The following is a 26,837-nucleotide window of genomic DNA, read 5'->3' as shown; positions in this document are numbered from 1 at the left end:
TGCGCGGAGCTGCGGAGCGGACGCGGATGCTTCCCCGTGGCCCCGGCGCTCCCGGCGCGGCCAGGGCCCCCGCCCCCCGGGAAACGTCCGGCCCCGCGGCCCGCCGGCTCCCCGGCCTCGGGCGGCGGTGGCGGCCGCGCAGGTAGCGCTCCGCAGTGCGCGGAGGGGCGGGCCGTCACCGCTGCGAGGCCGGGGACAGCCCTGCCGCCCCTGTTCCCGTCTCTCGGCCGACCCAGGAGAGATATTTAGTCTGGCTGTTCAAGCAGGGCAGAAAAAATAGATGTGCTTGCTGTTTGCTCACGCCGTAAAACGGAAAGATGGGCAGGTGGTGGGTCAAATTTAATAGTTAAATATTTTGGCATGTGCCAATAGAGCCGCTGAAAATAGCTCTCCATCTGATTTCCGGTACAGAACGTGCATGAAGGTGGCATAAACCCAGATACCAGGGTAGCTGCTCCCTTCAGCTGTGGGCTTTGAATTTAATCTGCAGCTTTTAGAAAGCCTCAGTGGATTCTCTTTCCTGAAAGTGACTAGGCAAAAGGTTGTAAAAATCGTTGTGACTTTAAGATTCTGTGAAGCCCTGTGAATTTCAGACTGTGATGTTTTAGTCCAGTAGCAATTGGAAAGGTAATGCTGTGTCAGTCTTCAGGGAATTTGCCCTGACATGGTGTGAATCTGGCTGGTGTAGGACCAGAGGCAGAGGAACCATGATGAATGTGAAAAGAAGGGCTTTTGTGCCAAGGAAAGTTGAGCATGCAGCTTGGAAAAGTGAAGTGCACATAAACACCATTTGCCTTGGGAAGATCAATACAGCAGGTTCTCTATATCCTTCTTTATGACAGAGGACCAGGGAAGAGAGGCACATGACTCCATCATACATATGGTATAAAAATACCTTGTGACCATGAGTCCTGCTGACTGCTAATGAAGCCAAAAACTCAATGGTGGAGCATTCTCTGTAGATAACAAAGCTGTCATCAGCCACTCCAGGCACGATAATAATTAAGGGACTATAAGTCTTCCTGTATTAGAACAGAACCTTGTGGGTCAGGCAGGAACTTCTCTCCTGGGCAGTTTATTCCACAGTTCACTGTGGCAGGAGGTCTCATTCATGCCTGTTTCTTGTGCTGCACAGGCCCTGGTGAGCAGAGCAGAACGCTTAAGTTCCTTGTCCTCCATGCAAGTCCAAGAGTTCAATGTGTACAGGGGAAGCCATCAATAATTTCTCGTGCTTCCTCCAAATTTTAAAGCATCGTCTGCTTGATGCCTGAATGACAGAACTGTAAGGTACTGTTAATTTTGCAAATGTCCCCTTGCCTGGGGGGAATGTGTCGGGAGCCTGGAGCATTTCCACAGCTGTGGTGTGAGAGGGAAGCATCTGCCTTTCCAGCAGTGCCCAGAGTTGATGCTTCTACTAAGAGAAAGAAGGAAGAAGCTGCCACTGAAGCAAATGTGGCTTAATTTGCCTAACATGTATTTCCTTTTAATCCCAATTTGGCTTAAGCTCTGGAGCATGAGGGTTATTACCTCTTCAAAAAATCTGGTCAGCATTCACCCTTCTAAATCTGGATGATATGAACTGATTGAATTATGCAGAACTTGATATACTAGGTCAAAATTATTGAAAAGCAATGTCAGTCTTTAAAAGAAATAAAATTTAAAAAATAGGAAATGATAAGGTATCAACATTCAGTGTGCCAAGCCCTATCAATTTGTGTGAAAAGCAGAAATGGGGGTCATGCTGTGTCTGGCTACTAAGTCCATCTGCTTCAGCTGGCTCTGTACTTGTGTCTCACCAGTTTATTCCCTGGCCTAGAGACGTCAGGAAATATCCAGTGTGTTGTTTCTTCCAGCTCCCCTCTGACCATTTAAAATTACATCTCTCCCACATGAAAAACAAAGAAATTGTTATAATTGCAAGGAGAGCTATTGAACCTGCTCCTGTATGGAGCAGACAAGCTAGTGAGAATGTTAGCAGTGTAAAACAGCTTAAAAACTGTCTTAGGCTGTAATATAGTGCCATGCAAGGAAATTAAAGTAGAAATGGACAAACTGAAAACTCTCTCAGCTTACTGTGCATTTTTATTTCTAACAGTTAAGTTGTGTGGCTTGCTTGTGTTTGATTCTCATCTGGTTTAAATCCTTGTGTGAGTGCTGTCACTATTGTTGTCAGGCTGCAGAAATCCACCCCGTGGTCTGCAGTACATTTCTCTTGTGGTGGGACTGGAAAGAGAGGCTTCTCCTCTTCTTGCAGATGGGCAGCCAAGACATTAAGTTATGAGTGTTTAGCTCTGCAAGGATTAAGGAGCTTCCGTTCCACTGCTCCAGAGGTCTTAGGGGCCTGTCACCTTTCACCAGAGATGGCCTTCTGGGTGCCAGAAGCCTTCCTTTTTCTCTGCCAGCATTACTTTAATCTGGATGCTGCAGTGTAGGGTGGTCTAAATTGCACTGAAGTTTTGGTGGATACCTTTGGGTAGGAAACCAGAGTTCAGGCTTGCTTAATTTTGCATAAATATCAACTCTGCATCCCCCTTGTAACAGCAAAGTAGCCTATTATTTTAGTTTAGCTTGGCATCTACTACTTAAGTGAAGCATGCCCTCTTAATGATAAAATGCACCTTATTAGTAGCACTCAGAGGAATTAAAATAAAGGCATTGAATGAGAAATCCTGTGAGAGAGCTGCATCAGTCTGCATTATTAAAGGTGTGGTATCTCATTTCAATTAATGCATCTCAGTTTCACTGAAAGAATATATCAACCTTGTAAAGCCTACTGGCATACTATAGCAAAATAACAAATCTAATTTAATCTAATGGCCTGTAATCTTAAAATATCAAGGTTCTCTGTGTGTGTGTTTAATCTGGAATAGCTGGTGGTTGAAAGAACATCTGTATAAACAGAGTTATTCTTGCTGTAAAGACTCATAGGAGAATAATACTGTAATAAAGTCACATTTAATACTGGTGTAACTCCTAAGGGTATTGTTATCTCCTCATCGTGCCTCCTGGCCTTGCCTCATTAATATGCTCTCTCTTCATTGCTGTGACTTGGTTCAATTAGGGATGGGTTTTCCATAGATTTGTATTCCTTAGAAACTTTGCTAGCTGATAAGAAGACTTCCTTCATAGTTGTATGGCAATAATAAACAGGTTGTGTTTTTCTGTCCATTGTGACCAGTGCTTGACTTTATCATTCCCTCTAGATGTGTGCAAGCTAAACCCCATCAGCTTCTAATAATCTGCTGCTTTTTCCCTGTATACTTTCCCCATAAGAATTCTTGTGTTATGGAGAAATTTGCCAGCCAGAGAAGTTTGTTGGGTGTTTCGTGTCTTCTTTTTGCCTTCTAGCAAAAACACCTCTTAGATTTTTGTATTTAAGGTGGTGTTTTAAATTGGTAACAGTGGTGCTGCTTCTAGGAGAAGCTGTAGGACCACGTGCATTCCCTAGTGCCTCTGGGTGTGCCACAACATACAACAGAACAGGCAGGACACTCCTGCACTACCTTCTCTATGGAAGAGTATGGGAGGCATAAATTCAGGGAAGTGACCCAGGCAAATAAACTTCATGTCATTTGCTTGAGCCTGGAGTCTAGAAACAAGGTGTCTCTCTCAGCCAGAGAGGAGGTTCCCCCTGCAAAAATGTAGCTTAAAAGGAGTTGAAGGTAATTCATTGAGCAAAATCTTTCCTGATGGTGAAGGACTTGTTTGGAGTATCTGCAGCGGTCCTGGAACTTGAGCAATAAGCAAGTTTGTTTATGTGATCTTTGGGATCCAGTGTGGCCTTTGAGGAACATCAGAGATAAAGCTCTTTTGGTGAAATGTATTGGGAAGCTGACTGATTCACTGAGTGTACACAAGCGACCTGTGTCCTGCAGGAGTGTTTCTATTTCCAAACATGTGTAGACATCTACTCTTCTGTGAAGCTGATTGTAAGAGCCTTGAATAGGGACACCAGGTCCTTTGACCATTGACAGAGTTCCTAGAATGGTGGTACCTACAGTCAAACTGGCACCTTTGGGTGCCATTACAGTCATGCCATTATTTGGATAAGAATGCATTAAATCCAACAGAAATCTTCTCTAGCAAGCATTCCCAGAGACTTCAGTTGAACTACTTTATGAGAGTATTTAAATACAATCATTTAAGCACAGAATGTTGCACCAAGCTCTAAAACTGAATGGTTTTATTAATCAATTATTGTAGAATAGTTGTTGAATGAGCCTCCAAGCAGTGTTTGCAGGTCAAATTTCTCAGCCTTTAGCCTTTCTTTCTTTTGAGCTCTTTTTCTTCTGCTGGTAGAGTGTCTTACCTCTATACTTTATATAATGTACTGGGAATTAATATATTAAGGTGGGCAAGTGTATTCTCAGACCTATGAAGAAGAAACCTATGTAAATGTGTTGGACAGGTAGCCTGCTATGTGGACAAGCTGAAGTATAGGCCAGAAGAATACTTCCCACAGTGTTTGTAAGGTAACCATGAAGAGTCAAAAGGTGTGTGGCTGATATCAGGCCCTAGATGTATGTGGATGCAGGATAACTTTACTGTGATTACAGTGACGGGACTTGGAGAGGAATTCTTCACTGCTATCTCTGCATCTCCTCCTGGGCAGCGTTTAGGGACTGCAGGCAGGACAGATGGGATGCTCTTCATTCTGGCTCAGTTAGTCATTCGGTGGAATGAGAGCTAAATTGATTTAATGGGGGTGGTAGAACCCACCCAAACTCTCTGACCCTGTCAGACTACCACCTTCTAGAAAATTTTTCCTCTCCAGTTGCCTGGCAGCCGACCTCCTGTGCTGTATACATGAACCCAGTTCCCTTGTCATGAGATCTGTTTAAGCCATGTTACAAGTAGCGCTTGGCACAGGGGTGAAAATAATCAGAACAACAATACTCTTGTTGAAGGGATAATGTCAGGAAAAGCAGGACTGAACTCTTAATTGTCTCAAACCTGAACTAATTTCTACTTTCAGTCTTGACATTTTAAAATAGGTAAAAAATCTGACCTCAACACCAGTCTGGGATGCTGTTATGCAGTTGCTGGTGGTGGCCAGTTAGCGCAGCTATGTCATGTCACTGGGCTTCTTCTGCTAGTAGGTACATTTTTTAAAATTAATTTTTTTTAAGGCAAACTTTGGTCCCCTAGAAAGGAAGGTGAAATCGTTTCTGAGTATGGAGCTTAAATAGCAGGCTGATACAGCAAAAATTTTTAGCTTCATTCTAAACTAAACATTCTAAAATGTTGTGGCTTATGAGGTTATAAAACTGCATTATCGTTTGTTTGGAAAATCTAGCAGTCTAGGAGCTTTTCATCCATGGATGAAAAATTCTGGGCATTCTTTTTCTGCAAACATTCCAAGAAGAACAATTTTCTAATGAAAAAGACATTTATGGGGTGAAAGCATCACTTAAAAGGACATCTGCATGGGGGAAGGTATGAACATTTTGGCATGAATGCCATGAAGATCTAAGTTTTCCCTCCTTCTCCTTCATTTCTCCTTCCAATATTAACACTTCAAGAAGGAAGACTTGCCTCACTCAGGCCCTTAGATCACAGCGAGTACAACAGATACCATGGCAGCAGGGACATGACATTAAAATTGATAGCTGAAACTTCTCCCAGCTATGTTAACCACTGCTGTGGGTGAAAGGGCTGTGGCCTGTGTCCTTGCGACAGAATGTGAAGAACAGTAATGTACCACAGCTTAAAATAAACAGCATAAATGTAATTCCTGTACCTGGGACAGGGTGGGGACTGACTGCTGGGGCAGCGGCTCTGATGGAAAGGACTGGGGGAACCTGTGGAAAAACAGGCTGGATACAAGCCTGCGGTGTTCTGGCAGAAGAAGAGGCTACCCCTTCATGATCTTCTAGAGCTGGTAGTGATGGAAGTGGTTGTTTGCTTCTGTTTGGCACCTGCTAGGCCCCTCTTGGAATACTGCATCCAGTTTTGGAGCCCAGAGTGTGGGAAGGACATTGGTAAGCTAGAGGAAATGGAGCAGGGAGCCCCCAGGCTGGATTGGGCTGGGATACTTGTCATGAGAGGGAGCGTGATGGAGCTGGGCTTCTTCAGGAGAGGTGGCTCTGTGTGGACATGGCAGCAGCATCCCTGTACCTGTGAGCAGGTTTTTGAGAAGATGCATTCAGGCACTTCACAGAGGTATGTGACAGGAAAATGAGATACTTGTCATAAATTAAAATAGAAAAGATTATGGCTTGATAGAGGGAAAACTTTCTTCACCATAAGCCAGCTGAACATGAGTGCAGGTTGACCAGAGGTGCTGGGAGAACACCATGCCTGGAATGTTTCATTCCTGTTTGGACAAAGCTGGGAATGGCCTGGTCAAACCCAAGAGCTGCACTTGCACATAGCAGGAGGTTGGACTAGAGGCCTTCTGGTGTCCCTACCAACCTGGTTATTCTGTGCATCTATGACTCCTTGACAGTGTGTGGGTAAGCATCACTTAGTTTTATTTTTAATGCTACTTTATAGGCCATTTGTGTTATTGCAGTGAAGAGCCTGTTTATATAACAAAGATCCTTCTTTACACAAAGGCAAAACCCCTATGGTTTATGGCAGGCATCTTCAGGGTATGCTACTGAGTTTTCTCTGTAGAAACTCATCAAGGAAATATGAAATATGTTTGGCTTCTAATCTAACTATTTCTGCTAAACCTGTTTTATTATAGGAAACTGTAAAAATTACTAATTTTATTGGCTTGGTTAGAATTTTTTTGGTTATTATTTAATTCATTGTGCACTGCTATAATTGACCATTAAGGAATCTAAATTTCCCTTCCTTTCCAGATCTTGAGAAGATGACATGCAGGCTTAATTCTCTAGAATTTAGATGCTAAATCCTTAAGAGGCTTTTTGTTTGTGGCATTAGTTGTTTACAAGAATCCTTTACCTTGATAGTCACTCTGCTCAGTTCCAGTATAACCTGCTACTGTTAACTAGGGTTTTCCTTTAATTGTGTGCATATATGATGATTATTACCAGCAATCCTTACCCTAGAAAAATGTCTAGCTCAACAATAGGGTTAATAATAGAGCTTGCATCTGATGTTAAAATTGACTTGAAGCAGTCTAGTAATTCTGGATTGATGAGGAGAAGAAAATCCTCTTCATTTGCTCATTTGAAGAGAAACCCTATTTTGCTGGTTTTGGCTGTTCAGAGGTCTCATGCCTAGTACCAAAGACAGCTTGATTTTGAAATCAACTTTGACAAGCTAAGATTATGAAAAATAATACTGCTGTGGCTTCTTGGCTTTGGCATCATTGTCAGTGATTCACAGAGCACTTCACAGGCTAAGGAGCAGCATGGTGGAGGCAGGGGAAGTAATTCTTTAATTCTGCTCTGAATGGATGGATGAGTAAGGTAAGAGAGAAATGCTCTTCATTAATTGCTCCTTCACAGAGTGTTCTGCATGACCCCCAGTTCATAATGGAAATAAGACAGGGATTTTTGCAATGTGTGATCTGATCCCACTGTGAGTTTCAGAAAGAACATCAAAGGAAAAGTTCTCTGTGATGGCTTTTTTCCTTATGCCGTTCCAACATCCAAATTCTCTCTACCTCCATCTGACTTTTCCACAGTCTTCAGATGAATCCCAGCCCTTCAGTTATTTACAAGCTATATGGAAAGTGGCTGCACATACTCTGTGTAATGCACAAAACCCAGGAGACCTCATCCTGATACTGGAAATACATTCCCTCTGGTTTCCTTTCCTCTTGGTGTTGCTAGCTCTCTGCAGAGTGTTGAATCAGGAGCAGTCAAATGTCTGGGTGGATTTCGGTATAATTTAAAAAATAAAGTTAGCTGTTACCTGCAGTTCCTCAGACATACGTTGCTGTGTCTCAGGTTTTTCTCACCAACAATGAAGAAGCAAAATCTATGGAAAGATTAATATGTAAGAGTTCAAAAAAATTATAGTTCTGATACATACATACAGCAAAAATGCAGGTCAAGGGCTTTACATAACATATTGGTAATGCTTGATAGCACTGCATCATCTGCATTCCTTCACATGGGATGGGATGCTTGGAAGGAGAAGTTGTGAACTGAGGATGGAGAAAAGTATTGTCTTCGACTCTGGGACCTTTTCATTTCCAGAGTGGCAGGAAAAAGCTCCAAATGATTTTTCCACTAAAACCAGAAGGCCAAGAAACTCAAAGGAATTTGTAGCTCAGCGTCAGGTCACAGACTGGCATAAAGAGTTTTAACTGTTGCTCCTACTTGAGAAGCATAACCTTGCTTTTGCAAAAGCAGAGGCTGATACCCATAAATAACTGATTTCAAGTGGGAGCAGAATGCCTGCATGGCTGCAGGGGACACGGAGTTGTGGTTAAAAATCTCTTTGTGGGGCTTTGCCAGCACTGTTCTCCATGAAATGCAGAAATTTATGCTGTTGTATGACAGCAGATTGTGGTTCTGGTGGAGGTTAGAGGTCTTACTATGTGTCTTAAAGCAAATGTAATTCCCAAATCCAAACCTCTAACTTTAACCTTTGCCTGCATATAAATATTTAAGGAAATTATGGAACTCATAATGATTTAATTTCTTGTGCAAATTTTATATCTGATATTGGTGTATTGGACACGCCATTTCAATTCTGCTTCCAGCAAATACTGAAAATTCTTTGTCCAAATGTCTACTGATCTAGAAAATTCTTAACTAAGAGATTTATTTTTTTTAAGTCTGCTGTCAGAGAAGGGAAGATTTTGTGTCTGAGGAAAAGCATTGAAGTTGTCCTTCCCATTTTTTTCCCCTGAATTCCTGGTTTTGAATATTAACTTCAAGCCTTTGATGGCAATTTTGCTTGTATTTTCCATTTTCTTTTTTTCCATTTTAAAAAGAGTCATGGTGTGTTAGCTGAAGTCTGCTACTTGTCAGTGAACATTTTCTGACTCTGTGTGTTTGGGAAAGGGAGAGGGATGAGAAGAGGCAGAAGTGGCTGCCTTGTCTCTGTCAGGCTGGTGTAGGCAGGGATGCCCAGTGTGCCAGGATGTTCAGCCATGAATCCCTTGGCTTTGTTTCTGTGCAATTGTTGTGATTCATTTCAGTGGGCTAACTCACATATATTGTTGCAACAAAAACAACTTTGGAAATTTTTTCAGTCCAGAGACATAAATGTAACTATGTAATCTAAACAGGAAAAAAAAAAAAAAAGAAAAAAGAAGAAGAGAATAACTATGTAAGTATCTTTTTTCGGTTTGTTCTTTTCCGGATTCTGATGAGTTTTTCTGAAGTTGTGGTTTGGAAAAAGGAAGCTGTGGATTTAGGAGTATGTGTGTGCAGTGTCTATCATCTGACAGTGTTTGGATCAATTAAAGATAGGCAAGAAAATAATTTGTTTTCCAGAAAAAATTATGCTTGCAAGGAGAAGAAGGTGCCATAATCAGTGAGTCACAAAAGTGAGTCTTGCCTGAGTTCACAAAAATGATATAAAACCTTAGCGTAATGTCCTACCCCTCCCAAACCCAATTTTTATTTCAACAAGGGGACCTTCAGTTTTGGAATAACATGTTAAAAAACCAAAAATCAACAAAGTTTAATTGACTCAAATGATCCTTTATTAGAAACATCTTGCCTGTTCCAAAGGGAAGCAAAAGTACCCTCTAAACATTTTAATTGTGAACACGCAGGTCTTTGGTCTTGCTGGGATTTTTTTTCTCCTTCTCTCAGACCAGAGCCACTCTGCCCATGTCACTGCTCTGCTGAGGGTGCTGGGCTGAAGGGCACTTTCTGGCAAGGCAGGCACTCCTGCCTGCTGGTGCTAAGGGCTGTAGGCAGTGCTACACTGATCTCTCAGGAGGGCCCAGGGGCACGGCCACTGCTCGGAGTGGAGGTGGTGGCTCTTGTGGGGTGGCTCCAGCTGCTGCTTCCAGCACAGGCGGCTGTAGCATTGCGGCTCCTGACATCCAGAGACTCTCACACTGGCACAGCACAGCAAAGGGTGAGATATATCCTGTGAGGAGATGAGCATAAAGGCAGCACAGGGTGTTAAAGATCAAGCCGGTGAAGTTGCAGTAGTTTTACCTCCCTTGTCTTTCAATAGTTATTTTCTCCCAGGAAGCAGGACTCAGTTAGATTTGCAGATGCTCACTTGCTATGGGTGCCCTCCAACTATAAGCATCAAACCCATCAAACTAGATCTGTAGTAGGGCTGGATCTGAAGGATATGCAGTTTATGCAGGATGCACTGCAATTGGTGAGAGAACCTTCTTTGAGTACCCTAAACAGGAAAAGATCCCTATTTTTATGTAAAAATGCATCTTGGTAATAAATGCTTTGTAACTCCATTCCTTTCACTCATTTTGCTTCATGTTAGTAACTTCAGGGGAGAAAGTAAGCAAAGCAGTTATAGATAGCTATGGGACAATTTAATGAAAATTCACAGGGGTAGCTCTGGGTGACATTTCAGTAAGATATAATAAAAAACTTGTCTACCGGTGCTTGCAGGATTTTATCCAATAATTTCCATTCAATTTCCACTGTCTCTGAGGATGCACTGCTGAATAATAGCTTTGATTCTGTAATTTTTATTTTTGGATTTCAACCAAGACTCTTGAGTGCAAATTCTGGTCATAGGCAGATTTGATATTTGTGGTTTTTACATCCACCCTCAATATTTGTTAGTTTTTCAATGCAATGCTTAGTTCTCCATTGCATTGCCGGTTTTCTTTTTTTATTTTCTTTTTTTTTTTTTTTAATAAATTGTGTGGAAAAACTTGCATTTCAGCTTCCCACATTAAGGGCCTTGAAATCAATAGATCAAAGCCAGAGCAGACTTGCTGGAAGTGGTGCAATCTCAAACTGTGTTGAAAGCTTTTGTTTTCTGCCTTTTTCCTGTCTCTTGGTATCTCCCAAGAGGAGGAAGACCATGAGGGGGTCTATGTGTAGGAAAAGGGGAGCATGCCATCATTGCATGCATGGGGTGCAGGGCTATGTGATGAGAAGGTGCTGATTTTCACAAGCAGCAGTGGGGGCAGGCTTTGCACAGGATGAGGAGCTCCAATGGGAAGCATCAAAGCAATGGTTTCCCATGGCTTGACCTGGTGTCCAGTACACCCAGGAGATAGGTGCTGTTGGAAAAAGAGCTCATGAGTAAAGGACTGTCAGTGTTAATTATGAGCAGTGAACATTTCTTAGGGCATGCAACTTCAGCCAGTTAGAAGTTTTCTTTTAGGATCAAGAGGGAAAACATAAGCGTCTTGTACACAAAAACATATGAAAAGAACGAAACATAAGCTCCTATTTTTGTGTTTGGTGGGGAGGGAGAGTGCTTTAATCTTAGAACTGCAACAGCATGAAAGCTGTAAATGGTTGGTGAAGCAGATGTGACAGAGTCAACAAAGTTGAGATGCTTCCACGTGTCAAAAACTCTTGCTGCTACTCTGTTGAGGATAAGCTTTTATTTCTTCAACAAAAACCAAGTTAGAGAGATGGCTCTTCTACAATGTAGAAAGCTGCTGACAGGGGCAGAAGGTCACTTCCAATGTGCACACTTGTGTCCTTTGTTGTCCAGAGGTGTATCATAGCAGAATTCCTTAGGACAGTGGCATGAAACGAAAAGAGCTGCTGTCTGACAATCTTCCACAACCAATTGCATTTATAGGTTGCCATGAAAATGTCTTGTAAACGACTGAGCTTGAAGCCAAGTGTGTTGACCTGTGCACTTGTCCTACTCCTCACAACCATGATTTCTTCCTGCCAGAAGTCTAATGAGGCTGTTGGAGGGAAAGAGCACTTTTGGGAATTTCTGGACTGCTGTAACTATAGCTCTTTCACTCCCAGTGCAGTGGCAAAATATTTGAACTAATACAAGTTAGGAGAATTACAAATTTGTTCTTACTAGTAAAACAAAATGGCTTTTTTTTTTTTTTTTTTTTCATCAACAGCCCATCTAACTTAAAATATGGCTTTTGACTGAAGGGCTTCAGACCATTTTGCTTGCTGCTTGTGTGAGCAGTGTTGGGGGATTTTTTTTGTCTGTAAACAACTGGCCAGTAATCCATCTGTTAATGCACAGAAATATGGGTGGCAACAGGCACTCACTTGATGAATTTGCTGCATGGATTCTGCCAGGTCTCTGCCTCCTATGTGCCTTAAGGGCTTAAAATATCTTTATATAGGATAATGGTTATTGCAAGCTTACTTGAGTAGTTGATGTGCAGTTGGTCACCCATGCCCCTTGTGTCTTTGTATCCTGGTGCATATAACTTCAAGGTTTTTCTTCTAAACTTGCACAGAAATAAAGAAATATAGGAATTTTAGTTGAGAGAAGGGAAAAAATGAGAATTAGCAGAGTCTGGATAAAGAACTTCAAGAGAACACACCCTGTAACAGGCACTTCAGAGAATATAAGCTAGATCAGGCATGTCTAATCCACTGTAAAATCTCCTTTTCCCCAGGACGTCCTCGTTGGAGTGGAGATCTCAGGCCCTGATCATGTTGCAGGCAAGATGTAGCTCTTTCTACTGGAAATATTTGATAGCAATTTGACTAGAGTGAGTTGCTCAGCAGGGCTTAATAGAGATTTCCTGGTACATTGTTTCCATGAAGTTGTGTCTTCAGGATTTCTGCATTTAGTATTCCCTTCTATCACAGTAGAAAGTGAGAAGCATGAGTACAGACAGATACCAAATTGCCAGATCATCTCTTTGGAAGACACTTGAACTCAGCTCTCAAAATAATTCCATATTTGCCCTGCTCTGCTTCTGAAAAGAACAATTGCTTCTTTCCTTTACTGCTTCTGTCTTTGTCCTGCACAAACCCTGTTTTTAAGACAGAAGATGCGGGAGGCAGGTTTTAGTTAAACTATAGTGTGAGCTCCTGGTTTTGCTTTGAGGTTGGGCTGAACATATTGCTTTCCAAGTCTAGGCAGTTGTTCCTCTAGTCAACTTGAACAGCATTTCATCCTGACAGCTGTTTTGCTGACATTATTCCCAGTTAGTTATTCATTGGGATTAAGGGCTTTCTGCAGCCAGAACTCTTTGCTGGGAGTGTGCTGTCATTTGGCAGACCATTAAACCAGTAATTCTACAGCACTTAAAAATTTTAATTTGCCCTACATTCTTCCTGTTTGGAGTTCCAGCTTAATTGCTCTGTGGGCAAAGAATAAAAATTTACTATAAATACCCTAATTTTTCTCTCTGTTCCCCTTCCCTGCAATATTTTCATGCCAAAACTTTAAGAGCCAGATTTTGGTAAGAATTGCTTTTTCCTGAGGTAACACAGGTACCATGTGTGGGCTTGGGACTCTGTGTGCAGTCGTTCTTGAACACTGAGTGAAGTCCATGAGCAATGAGGTCACTCAGCATTCATTTGCACTGTTCACTCTCTGAAGATGATTACTGTGGTTTCCAGATTTGGTCCCATGGGTAGCGTGATCCTGGGAAGAGAGTACTTGTAATGGTGGTGATGATGGCACTGGTACTACCTCCTTCTGCTAGTGGTGGTGTCCCTTCAGCCTGATATCCTCACCTCTCAAGGAGGTGGCAGCAGTGGTTCTTGCCCGCACAGCCAGGCTGGGTGAAGCGAGAGGAGAGTGCTTTGTGTTTCGTGGATACTTGGTGCTTGAATGGCCATTTCTTTCACTTCCCTGCTTCTTGGCAGTCACCTGATTGTAACTTGTCTTATGCTTCGAGAGTTACAGTTTTAAGCTAATGTGTAAGCAATCCTCCTGTAATTAAAATCAAGGATCAGTTCTCTTTTGGATCTGTAGCTTAGTTTGTCCTGGCACTGGTCCAGACTGGATGGAGAAGCTGTTTCACTCTGCAGGCTTCTTTACTGCTGCTAAGCAGGTAAAAGGAAGGGCTCTGACTGGGTTGCATGCTCTCAGAACATCTCTTTCTTTACTAATATGTTTCTTACTGGCCTTGGATCTATTGCATAATGAAGGTAATGTTGAGCCTATGTGTCTCTCATGGTTTGCATCCAATTTCAGCTCTAGTGCCACCTACTCACACATGGTATCTATAATGTTTGGTGTAATTCTAAAATAATTGTGATAACCCCTTAATTTTTATCATATCTATACCCTTTCCCTTGGCTCATCTATTTGTCCTGCTACCAGAGGGCATTGAATGAATTTGGTAAGCTTCTGGTGAGAGCACTCACAGGAATGAAAGGAAAAAAAAAAAGTGGTTTTTATTATTAAAAATAACAAAGACTTGAATAAAAGGGCAAAAGGACTGATGTCCCTTTCAAGTGGAGATAAATTTCTAACACTGTTCAGCTGATGCATGTTATATTTTTAGACTTAACTGACTTTGGTCTACTAATTTTGAATACCAGTCCAATTTATATTAGAAAATCTTTAGAAAAGCAGATGTGTTCATGCGTATGAGTTGGCACAACAAAACTCTGTTTCTGGAATGACACAATAGTGTTAAACAGTACTGAAAAAGTATAAAAATCCTTATATCATGGCTGTAGATGAAGGTTCATCTTAAGACTGTCAAAAATTACCTGCTCCTTTGAATATCATCAGCAAAAAGATTTACTAGATAAGTACTGAGAAGTATTTTTTTTTAATAAGAGAATCAATCTATATATCCATCTTTCTCTCAAAGTTCATATAATTTGAATCCCATTCCTTCTCTTTGTCCTGTGTTGTACTTTGCTATCCCAAGGCTGGTTTAGGGTCACATTGCAGGCCAAGCAGATGATCCAGCTAAGCTTGTTGGAACTGGAACAGAACTTTCTGGGCCTTTGTTGTTTTTGCAGTTAAAGGAAAAACTGCCAGCCCTGCCCTACAAAGCCAAAGCCCATTGGTGCCCTAAAGTCCATCAGCTGGCTTCCATTTTCATTTTTATAGAGCAGACTACAGAGATTACTCTGTAATACTTGTACTACAAATACTGCTTGGAATTTGATAGCCTTTGAAAGTGGTCCAGACTGGAGCCAAGACTATAGCTCAAGATGATCTCGTTATTTAGTTCCTGGTTGGGAGATTTCATAATTGTGTGTCTTGAAAGACCATATTTTGTATATTTTCACCCTTGGTGATAGTGTCTCATTTCCGTATTGAGTCCAGACATTTACTAGCTTTGTTTTCTAGGACTCTAATTTTAGGGTAAATTTTTAAACTTTAGATAGACTGAGTCCTTCTGATTGTTTGGTAGTTGTTGTTACCATAAGATTATATACCTAAATTTTTACAGGAGACTTATAATTTTGCATTGAAATCTAATGTGCTAAGAGTAACTTGGCATTAGTCAGTTTTCTATCTTTTGTCACGGCTTCAAGTTAGGGTAGCAGAAGTAAATTTCATCATCCAAATGGGAAACAAAATTATTTGTATTTTTACAAATACAAACAAAATTATTTGCATTTTTAAGTATTCATGTTTTTAAAAAATCCATTATGGTAACTTCAAATACCACAGAAATAGGTTGGTATAATTTTGCATAGAGCTGAGGAAGGGTCTGTGCATTCCTCCAAGAATACCTTATTTTCTACACCAGTAAGAGCTGTCATGTATACAGTACCAGAAAATCCAGCTTCACACCCCATGAACAGCAGAGCTTGTAAGAAGACAAGGGAATACTAATGCAAATGATGCTTTCCTGTGTATGTAGGATATTTCTGGGGTGATGTTGGAGGTTTAGCCTCCACTAGAGCACAGGCAAAGTGTTTGATTTCAGGAGAGCACAACGAACCTTTTTCCACTGGGCTTTTACAATTGTTTTCTTACTACTACTTTTAATTTGAATGTGTATTTTGTCTGTTCACTCTTTTGGCACTTCATCTCCTGACCTTTGCTTGCAGCATTTGTTAGACTGAATTGCATGTACAAACTTAAAAATGTTAAATCATCAAGAGGTGTGCTGTATTCTCCCTTGGAAAACAGGCAGGTGTTTTTGTTTTTTTTTTTACCCCCCTCACACAGTACCCAGCATCTCAGGGCCTGATCTCACTGAAGACGGCTAAATGCAAGTGAAATAAGAATTATCTCAGTAATATGTTTCTGTCTTCAGTCTTGGAGAACGTGATGAAATTTGCAAGGTCAGGCCTGCTAAAATAACACAATAGTGTTGTCTCTGCAAGCTCGGTTTCCCTTCATGGGCATGCATATTAAATACGTGGTCACTGCTGTGTTTCTCCTGAGTATCTCTTTAGTGCACAGAATGAATAGCGCAGCTCTCAGTGAACAAGCTATTCAGTGTTTCATTTTCTCCTCACTGTTCAACATGCAGTCCTATGCCATGTTCTTTGTTTGCAGTTCAAACCAAATTCCAAGGATGGAATTATTTTCTCAGACTTTTGTGCTGCTCATCACTAAAGTATCTTTGCAAAAAAAGTTCTGTGCAAACATGAGCCTTATTTCATGCCTCCACTGTAAGTATCAGAATTGTGGCACAGAGAAATTGATTCAAGACTGTATGCTAATTTGAGACTCTTAAGGCCTTGTATTCTTTGCCATGTACTTAGCATTCCGTGGCATTATAGAGGCACAGCTATGGTTCTCTTCCATGTGCTGGGATGCCAGGCACTCACAGCACATGAGCAGCGTGTGCCTGGTAATCAGCTATCCAATCTTGGTGTCACTGATTGCACTGGTGACACCACTGAGTACAGTGGCATCAGCCAGGACAGTACTCAGATCTCAGATCAAGCGTGTAGCTGGCTGAAATACAAGCTATTTGTATTTCATATATCATCTTTTCATCTCCCAGCAGTTCTTTCCTGCTTTTGCTGCCTACCTACAAACTATACAGGCAAGGAAATATCACTGTCCTTGCCTGAAATGCTGTCCTCTAAGGCATTCAGTCTCGGTCTTCTGTGATATAAGTGACATAATAAATCTGCCTTGTTTTAATACCACTTCTTTATTCTTAATCATTCTCAAGCAGTTTCCTTTTCTCCTGTCTTCTCATTTCCCTTACTCTCATACCTGACTGGATTGTTTGCTTTAAACTTAGCACCAGCCAAAGTGAAGGAGCAGTGTGGTGGGTGCTGTTGAATCCCATGGTTTGGGACTGTTCTAACAGGGAAGAAGTGGGGCTGAAATGCCTCTAGCTAGGAGACCTTTTTTTATTCTATCTGGATACAGTCCTAGTGACTTATTTCCCTTGCTAATAGATAATGAAATGCTGTAATTATAAGTACTTTCCTGACTAGCATTGCAAATCTTCTGTCTTCACCTCCCTGGATAAAGACAATTAAAGAGCTTGTCCAGCACGTTTGCTATATACATTTCAATGTAACATTTTGCATGCTTACGATCACTTTTTGGAAGTAAGAAATCATGATGCATTAGTAGTTCATACATTAGGAGTTTTAAAAAGGCATGTGGTAGGAGAGAGGGCTGGAGAGGCCAGCCCATAACATCTGTCCTACTGTGTAGTGTCAAATGCTCCTTGGTATTCACGTTGTCTGAATTTCTGGCTGAAATTCAACATGTGAAGGTTATTAAATCAAATTTTTTCTTTCACAAAGGCTGTGGAAGCTTATTTTGCCAGTTGGCCCTGGTAGTGAATCTGCTTGCTATCTCTGTGCTTTTCTAAATCTGCCTTATCTCAGTAACATCGTAGGTAACTTCTGTGATTAGAATGAAAAATCAAAATGAAATGATTCAGTTAATACCCACTATGCCCATTATTATCATATAATAGTATTCATTTGGAATTCTCTAGCATTTAATCTGTCTTGTGGCAGATTTAAAGTAGGGATCTTTATTTCTAAATTTTAAAATCTACAAATTTAATTTTCGCATTTTGATCAAGCTATGAGGCATAAAAATTGCCTAAGGCTGTTTCGCACATTTATAAATAGATGCATCTAATTTTTTATAGTGGTTAAATGAGAAATTAATTAATTTCTCTGCAATAATGGAGACTGCACTATAATAAAGGGTACATAGTAAATTTGACTGGGAACCATAATAAATTTGACTTAATATTGGTAAACAGTAAATCAATTAGGTGTCATGGAAGTAGGATGACTTAGAGTCTAAGTGGTATGTCTGATATAAGCCACAATACAATAATGTTTTGAGCTTAATGTGCTAAATGTTCATAGGTAGGGGTATTTGGCAAAATAAGGATCCCTAAAGGAATATAGTGCAAAATAATCCAAACAACTCTATTTGGCTATTTTGCTTTTTTCACCCCATAGGACTTTGAGCATGTACAAGTTCTGTTACAATTCAGAAGGTCAATGCAGTTGAAGGGATAGCACTGTCTCAACATAAAACCCTTTAGTTGTAAAATATGCCACCTATTTTTGAGGCCAATTGTCAATAAGTTCAGGTCCTACTAGCTGGTGATTCTTCATGGAACTGGGAGACTTAAAGAGAAAGTGTGGGTTAAATGTGCACACAGGCACAACAACCATGCAGTCAAAGTGATGTCCTGTTTCTCTGCTGCTTGGAAGGCTCTAGGGACAACAAAATGATAGTATCACATTCAGATGGAAGGTAAACTTCTGGCTCATCTTGGTGAAATCATTCATGCCTTGGAGACCCTTCAAGTTTTAAAAAAATTTGTCTATTTGCAAAGGACATGGTGACCCTTTAAATGTTATGATAAAAGCTTGGAGTTTGCATCTGGTTTTGTGCTGTCACTGTAACAGGAGCTGGTTTATCTGATATAAAAAGCTCCAGGGAATCAGAAAGCTATATATTTAAGTTTTAGGATGGCATTTGTAAGACTCCTATTACCATTTTTACAAGATAAGTGTTGATCAGAAAGGAAACCTTATCTGTCTGTCTTTGAAGCACAGGGTCTACATCATACAAGTCTCTTTTGGTGTGTTGGCATGAAATCATTTCTCAGAACAATACTTGCACTATGACAGTGGGTAGAAGTGGAGGATAGGCTCCCAAATGGGGACACAGGTAAGCAGAATAAAAGTTTTGGCTGGAACCCTGGGAAAATGCTTGCAGCTAGTGTCTCTTGTGGAAAAAGAGAAGAAACTTGAGATTTTAGCACAAGGTAGCTTTGTGCAAGTTTCTGTTGATGGCAAAGAGAACGTGGAAAGTTGCATGGCAGACACTTGATAACCAGGCACCAAGAAAAATGCCTTTTTATGTTAAATCCTGTAGGTCCAGGTGGCTTCTGAAAAACTGAAAATATACCCTTTTCCCCAAAGTATCTGACCATGAAGTAAGGGGAGGAGCTGGCAGAATGAACCTGAAGGAGGATTTTTGAAGCTGGAGTGTGCCTGTTGCACTAATTTGATCCAGACATTATATTGTGGGTCTCTAGATAAAGCCTCATATAAAGTAAAGAAGGTACTTACATCTTGCTGGCAAGATTGTGATCATCATATCTGGAGTTTTTTTGCTTTTCCTGTTCTTTGATTTTGTGTGAGCACCATCAGTTTGCCATCTGAAAATCAGGCTGTATGTTCTGCAAAGCGTGGGAGTGGGCAGCTGGCTAACTCCCCAAGTGCTTTCTTGGGTGCCCTTGCAGAAATCCTTATGGAAGGCAGCCCCAATTTACCAGGGTTTATCTAGTTACTCTAAAACTTGAGGGTCGTGGTTTAGGGCAATAGGATATGTTTTTGCATTCTTAATTTTTCCTTTGATTTCTCTGAATAGGGTCTCACAGCATTTACCTAAGAATCTTGTCTCTCAAGCATTTTGAGTAAAAATCTGTGTTTCATTGATACTTACTTCACTCATTAGATGCTACTGAAATCCCAGATTCTGAAAACAAATATAAATTGGGAGGAAATAAATAAGCAGACATATACACATGAAAAAAAAATGCTAAGAAACTCTTAGTGATAGATTTGAGTAAACAAAGTTGATTCAGAACTTTGTAGTATCTTATCACCTCTCAAAGAACTTGATGACCTTTTTTTCCAGTACTTATATAAGGGCAGTGAATGAAAATTCTAAAACTAGATTTTTTCTTCATTGGCTTTGTCAAAAACTAGATTGTTGTCTCACATGAACTGAATATCTGAGCTTTATGTAAAATATTTGCTTGGCATATTAATTTTTGACTGGGCAAGATGGTGTTGAAGTTTAAATTTGTTCTGCAAATTCAGTTCCTGTGGAGATTACTGTGACTGCCAGCATGAGGAGCATCGCCATCTCTATTTCAGGGGAAAATGAATTTCAACATAACAATGTTATGACAAATTGAGTTGAAATTCATTTTACAACTGTTCACAGGCATTTATGAGTCAGGATGACACACAGGGACTGAAGCAGGATTTTGATTGTCAGTCTTCAGCTGGGTTTTATTCCATCTAGCCATGTATACAATGTTGAATATGTGCAGGTGCAGGATACCTGCCCATTTCATCCCTGTCCCTTACATTAAGAATTTGTGGTTAGAGGAATGAAGATGGTGACCAGCTTCACACAGCTGGAGGCAGCTTGTGTCACCTGACGTAGGCTGGCCCTCATCTCTAGCCAAAAGACCACCTGTCTCTCTGAGGTCTGACCTCAGAGATGGCCTTTGCTATGAGGTGAGGCTGTCTGAGCATAGCCAGCAACCTTTTCCATTGTACTTGGCTGGCATCCTGGAAAATAGCTTGTTTGTGGATTTTCTTTTTTAACACTGTAGCAGAGATCCTCCTCATCATTGTTGAACCTGAACATGCTTGGCTTCTAACCGGGCATCTGCCAGATTTCTGACCTAACTTGGCTCTCAAAAGGCCCCTAGGTGCTGTTTTTGTATAGCACTTTTAAGAGCTTTGATGCTTCAGTAAGGTTAAGGATATCTTTTGTGTGCAGCTCTTCCCCCCAAGCCCCTGAACCCCTGTGGCACTATTTCCCTGTTGGTTTCAGGGCTTGCAACTGTGACCCCTAAGAGTGTTATTAGGCCGGTTCCTCTGGGACGTAATTTTCTCTGTGTCAGAATTGCCCCTTTTCCCCACCTTTTCCTTATCTCTTGCTTTGTAGATTTTAGTTCATATTAGAGTGGAAATAGGTCCTAGTTCACAGCTAAGTAGATGAGTCCTTTAGCTCCTGATAACTGTTACCCCATGGTGTACGTACACAGATAATCAGTACGAAACACTTGTTCCTAGTTGACATTGTCCAAACAGCACTAATGGCATCATTTATGGGAACAGCTGTACTGCTCCAGCATTCTGTGTACAGTCTGCCTCCAGGGTAGGCGCACAGGTGATTGGGTACTGTCTCCAGCTGGACCTAGGAATGTGCCTTTTGAACTAGGATATCTGAGGTGAGCCAGCTATGGTGCCCAGAAAATGTTCTATAATAAAGGGGGACATTTGAGTGCCTGCAGTGCAGAGCCTGGCCTGTCAGTTTGGTGACAAAACTCATCCAGCTGTATCACTGATGCGCCTCAATGGGGAATACTCTGGAAGGGGAAGGCTATATTGAGAGCACAGCTTGAGTGACGCCTGTGGCCATCTTCAAGCATGCCATTCCTTTTCTAAAACATACACTGAAACCAAATATCCCGTCACGTCCAACTGTTCCTGGAATTCCCTCCTCCTCCTCCTCCCTCTCTACCCAATTCCTGATTCTCTCTCTCCCTCCTCCTCTGTCTCATCCAAATGGTTTGCTGGCCCCAAGAAAGACCTGGTGTCAGCCACTCTTCCTGACCGTGAGACTCGCAGTGTTTCCCCTCTGTTTTTAAGTGCTGACCACACTGCCATCAGAATCGATACCATGGAGATGGCTTGCACTCTTCAGTACCTTTTTTAGCTCAGCCAAAACCCATCCTGGAGATGGGCTGATCCACTCTAATGCTAAGCAGGCCCTGCAACACCATCCAGGCAGGGCTTTATCATTCAAAAAGTGTCAACTGGAAATGTAATAGATCATCTAATAGGTCAAAATACACCGGAATGAGTATTTAATGCCTGATTCCATTGCAACTGATATTTGGTTTGATTGTTTCCACTGCTGTAATGCCATCCATCAAGGAGGGAACATGGTGGACAGGATTATTGACTAAGCCTCTAGGTTTCCCAGGGGCAATGGGCTCAAAGAAAGGGCACATAAATTTGCATTTTTAAAGTTTTGTTGTGTTCAAGTACAGCCAGAAAAATGGTGTGTTCTGGCTGTTCTCAGAGCTATGAGGTGAAGGCTGTGCTGCAGTGGCAGTCTGGTTGAAAGGAGTGGCTGCTCTCAAATGAGCTGTCAGGTGCTGCTTCAGCCCAGCCTTTCAGTGCCTGAGGCTCACCTCAGAGCACAGCTGTGGTGCTCAGCTCTGTGCAGGGCTCCTGGGGCTACAAGTGGGCTCTCTGGATTTTTCTGTTTAGTTAAAAAATGAGAAAAAATTAGTTGTGGGAAAAATAAAACCCAAACTCAGAACTTAAAGGACTGCAGTATGATGATTGGCATACACAGATTTTAAGGGAAACATAGTTTGAAAACTACAGCTTTGTCTTCACAAAACAACCCAGTGTTCTTTCAGGGAAGGTAAAGATATCTCCATCCTTTTCTTCTGCACATCAGTCATTTGGAGGCAATGTATATTCAGGGATTCCAATTTTGCAGTGAAGTGAGTGCCTGCAATAGGTTCAAGAAACACTCCACAGGGTCAGTCCATTTTGGAATTCTTGGGTTTGGTCTTGTATTTTTCTACATTTTCTTAATCAACATGCTCCCCTCCCCATCCCTTCTGAAATCTATATTTGTATGTGGCTTTTTCTAAAAGTTGTGTTTGCATGTGGCTTTTTCTTTCTTCCCCCCCCCCCCCCCCTTTCTTCTGCTTTAATTTTTCCCCCTTTAAAGGGCAGTTATGAAATTCTTGTCATTTCTGGGCATTCTTATATGCAGTTGATATGTGTGGTTCATTTTCATCACTGAATAGCAAAGAAGAAGGGTTAGGGTTCCTGTAGCAGTCTACCTGAAACCACCTCCCCCCCTGCATATATATACATATGTTCACGAAACTACTTTGTCAGTGCCAGGGAGGGCAGCTGAGGTAGTCCTGCCTTGTGCCAAGCCCAGTGGTGTGCTCTTGTGACATTGCTTACAGCTGCTGGGCTGAGTTATCTCAATTAGTTGTGGAATTAATCTGGTAGCAAAGGGCGTTGTTTATCTTTTACCGGAGGTCTTCAAAATAGTTCAGGTCTCAACTCTGTTGTTTGGAGGTTTTTTTTCAGTCCTCTATCCTTAAGCTTTTGCAACAAGTCCAAATGGCTGCTTCTTTCTGGACAAATTTAGAAACTGCTATCATGTTGCTTGTGGCTTGTGGCATGCAATAGAACTGGGAACAAATGGCTGCACAATGATATATTTGATACCATTTGATCTATGGAATGCTACACACCCCCAAGTTTCTTCTCCATGTTTCAACCTCCTCACTCCTATAGACCTGTCTAGTGGTTTAATATTCTGCCAGTTCCTAAAAACAACAAAATCATGCACATACTGTACTGAAAGACTGAGATAGCAAAAGTTTCCTATTTGCAGAATGTGATGTTAAAGTCTATGTTACCAAAAAAAGAAAAAATCAAATCCTTCAGAAATTCAAAAAGTCTGGCTGTAAATCAGGGTTTTGGAGCTAAGTGACATCCTTAGTGAGCATTTGTGTTGAGTCTGTGATGTGAAAAACCACTCTTAAGCTGCAGTTACTTAAACCTTCCTGCGCTCTCCTGGCTTGCTTTCTTGTGGGATGTTGAAAGCTTTCATTACTATGCAGTTTTTCTCCCTGTGGCTGATGCTGTGATCCTTTTGCTTTCTAACTCTTCTTACTTAAGCAAGAGGGAAATAAAAGCTCTTGTTCACAGATTTACTGAACAAAGAATTATTTTATTTTTTCCTTGACTGTTGAATATTATCAGTTTATTGGAAGAGTTCTTCTAACTTATAGCTGTAGGATATACAGGTGCCAGCCATCTCACACAAGGGTTGTCACTGATTAATTTAGAAATTAGCAATAGACTCATTTCAAAAGTGCACTTTTCCCACTCAGCTTTACAGGGCTCATCAATTAAAGGGTACTCCTAGCAACCAAATTTTACTGTATTTTTTCAAACCATAACATTAATACATTTTCATTGTTAATGAAGGTTGGATGGGCTTTGGGACAGCCCTGTTGCTGCTGAATTTTCTCATTTTTTTAAGGCTGAAGGTTGCTGTATTTATTAAACAGATTTTACCTAGCAACATTGCTCTTGGCATTGAGTCCCACATAAAAATCAGATTTGTTACCTGGTGTGCAACAAGTCAGTAAGTACACACATGAGAGAGACATTGGTTATTTCTTGTGGAGTGGTGCCAGCCTGGGTATTCCACAAATCAAGCACAGCAACTTTTTATTAAACTTTTTATTATTTATACATTTTGGCAAATAAAGGATTTAGTGTTCATTGGCCACTTGCTTCTCATGATATTTAGTCCCCATGCTCAGTCTTTCTCCTGAGTCAGTGAGTTTCTTGGGTTGGTGGTCACAAGCCTGTGGTGATGATCTCCACCTGCCAGAATTACCTTTTACCAAGTCAGAGCTGATTTCAGCACAGTTGCTGAGTTGGCTTTAGTAGTTTCTTCCTTATCTTGGGAGTTTTGCCAAATATCATTGTGGCCCCTGAATTCTTTGTGTCCATCATCTGTGGGCATCCTTCTTTCCAAGCTTTGTTAACCTCTGCCTAGGTCTGAAATCATTGAAACATCAATCCTTTAACCTTAATATGGCAATTCTACCAAAAAGTAATTTGATTTTCTAACACCCAGGCATCACTTAGAGTTTACTTGTTACCTTCTCTCTGTTTCAAGTGTTAATCTTCCTTCCTGCTGATCAGACCTGAAAGCACACAAATATCTAACATCAAAGAACACTATTTCCCAAGTAAATTTTACATATTCCAAATTTTGCAACAGGAAAGGAAAGGAGACGTTGGAAATTCAATGGAAAGAAACTATTCTGCTTCAGACACATCTGCCCTGTCAAGAGCATGGAGGAAACACAGTTTGAGATTGGATGCTCTGCAAATAGTTCCTGTAAAATCTTATGGATCTGTCTCTCAGTTTCATTAAAAAAAAAATAATTCAAGAAATACTCTGCTGCTCTTCATGGCCCTACCATGAATGGTCTCTTGCAGTGCACTGTGCAAATCTCCTGCTGGGGAAGGGGCAGCCAAACAAAAAAGGATAGATTTATATTTGGTCTCTGACTATAAATTAAAACACATTTTTAAATTTGGAGTAGTTTGACTTTTCATAAATCTTGTCTCATCAGTATCTTACTAACATTTCTGATCAGCTGTAACACAATTGTTTAAATCCTCTGGAAAAGAATTTGGAGGCTTTATGTACTTGGATATTCCATCTTTTAATGGCTGCTATGAAATGCCATCAACAAATTTATGCTAGTATATTAGTTTTCCTCAGCTCTACAGGTCAGAGTACGTGTTGGCAGGAAGGGTCCCAGGTTTAGGGAGAGACAGGAAATTACACTGGACAGGAAAAATGGCACTGCTGATAAAAGTGTGATTTTGGCCTAAGTTGTGTTTGACAAGTATCAGGATTGGAAAGGTATTCCTTTGTTTTGTGTTGAATGGTGTTATGATAGAGGACCTGGACAAGAATATCCCATTTAGAGTAGTCAAGCAAAATTACTTCCCTGTAGAGTTTTTTTGTGGGAAAACTTTTCAAGTAGTACATTAATATTGCCCACTTCCTTTTCCTTACTATAAAAATCATCCTTATTTGCACACTTCTAAAATATCTGTAGTACAGCAGATACAGAAAAATGTATCAATTTTTTTCTCTCTGCCCTGTTTGGAATATTGATTATCATCTTCAAATAATAAATGGAAATAAAGATCAAATAAATTTTTAATTGCGCTAAACAAAACACTGATATGGAAAAATGTGACAGCTTGTTATTATCAGAATAACATTTTTTAGGTGGCATTATCTCTGTCTGAAACCACTAACAGTGTGTCACGAGGATATTGGGAAGTATCCAGTTTTCAGCAGCTTAACTATGTTTCTTCTTCAGTATTCTAAGTGTTCTGTATGAAAATGTATCTCTGCATGACATTGAAAAGTGTTTGGAAAAATACAAAAGAAAACACAGTGGCAAAAATCTAGAATAATCACCGACTCCCAGAATTTAATATACACTGATTATTTATAGTTATTGTAGTTACTGTCCTAAAAGGCTCATATGAGACAGGAAAACATCTAAAGGAGGAGTGTTGTTCTGCCAGGAAAATTTTAATAATTAAAGCTATTTCACAAGAGCAAATGACTGAGGAGATGGTTGTATGAATATTGTTCTGTAGAATTCTAGTAGCTTTGAAAATGCCTTCTGTTTCTTACTTGGTTTCATTTAAAAATTCCCTCCCAAGTAGTTTATGATTTAATCTTCAAAGTGAGTTGGCATAGAAGCTCTTCAAAAAGAACTGCAAATGTGAAAAGATATGGCAATGCTAAATACACAGTTAATGTAAGAAACAACCAGCAAAGAGACCCATGGATATCCATAGATACAAGCTACTGTTTTGTAGAATACTATTTGTCTTTTAAATTTTTTTTTTGTCCAATAAAATTATGTAAAACACCACTTGCATATGTTGTATTCCTCTTCAGATCTATTTGTGTTGCTTCAAAACTCAAATCAGGGCAGAAATACAAAAGTTTGTTAAATGTACATAGAGCTGGGACAGCTCTCTGACCTTTCACTAACTACAAAATTACATTGTGTGAAGACTTACAGCTAAGAAGGAGTCCTCCCTTTTATATGACTTATGGAGAGATGAAAGTGGCTGTCTTTCAGTTTATCTACCCAAACTCTTTTGTAAGAATTGTGGCTAGGATGCTCTTGCCACCAAGGCTGGGATGGAAGTTAAAGACTGTCTCTGACTTGCAGGTTGCTTGTGATCAAAGTAGTAATTTCTTTTGCATTCTGGTGTGAAAGACAACATTTGTAGGCACTGTTT

General features: G+C 40.6%; 1 protein-coding gene across 4 annotated transcripts in view; it reads left to right on the top strand.

Moving 5' to 3' along the window:
- LIMCH1 (LIM and calponin homology domains 1) overlaps positions 1-26,837 on the top strand; it is a 174,224-nt gene that overhangs the window by 743 nt on the left and 146,644 nt on the right. The window lies entirely within an intron of this gene.

The sequence above is a fragment of the Onychostruthus taczanowskii genome, unplaced genomic scaffold, assembly GCF_017590055.1.
Source record: "Onychostruthus taczanowskii isolate IOZ18803 unplaced genomic scaffold, ASM1759005v1 scaffold2, whole genome shotgun sequence".
Taxonomy (NCBI): Eukaryota; Metazoa; Chordata; class Aves; order Passeriformes; family Passeridae; genus Onychostruthus; species Onychostruthus taczanowskii.
Note: the sequence above shows the minus strand (reverse complement) of the source record. Positions and strands in the feature narration are given on the sequence as shown.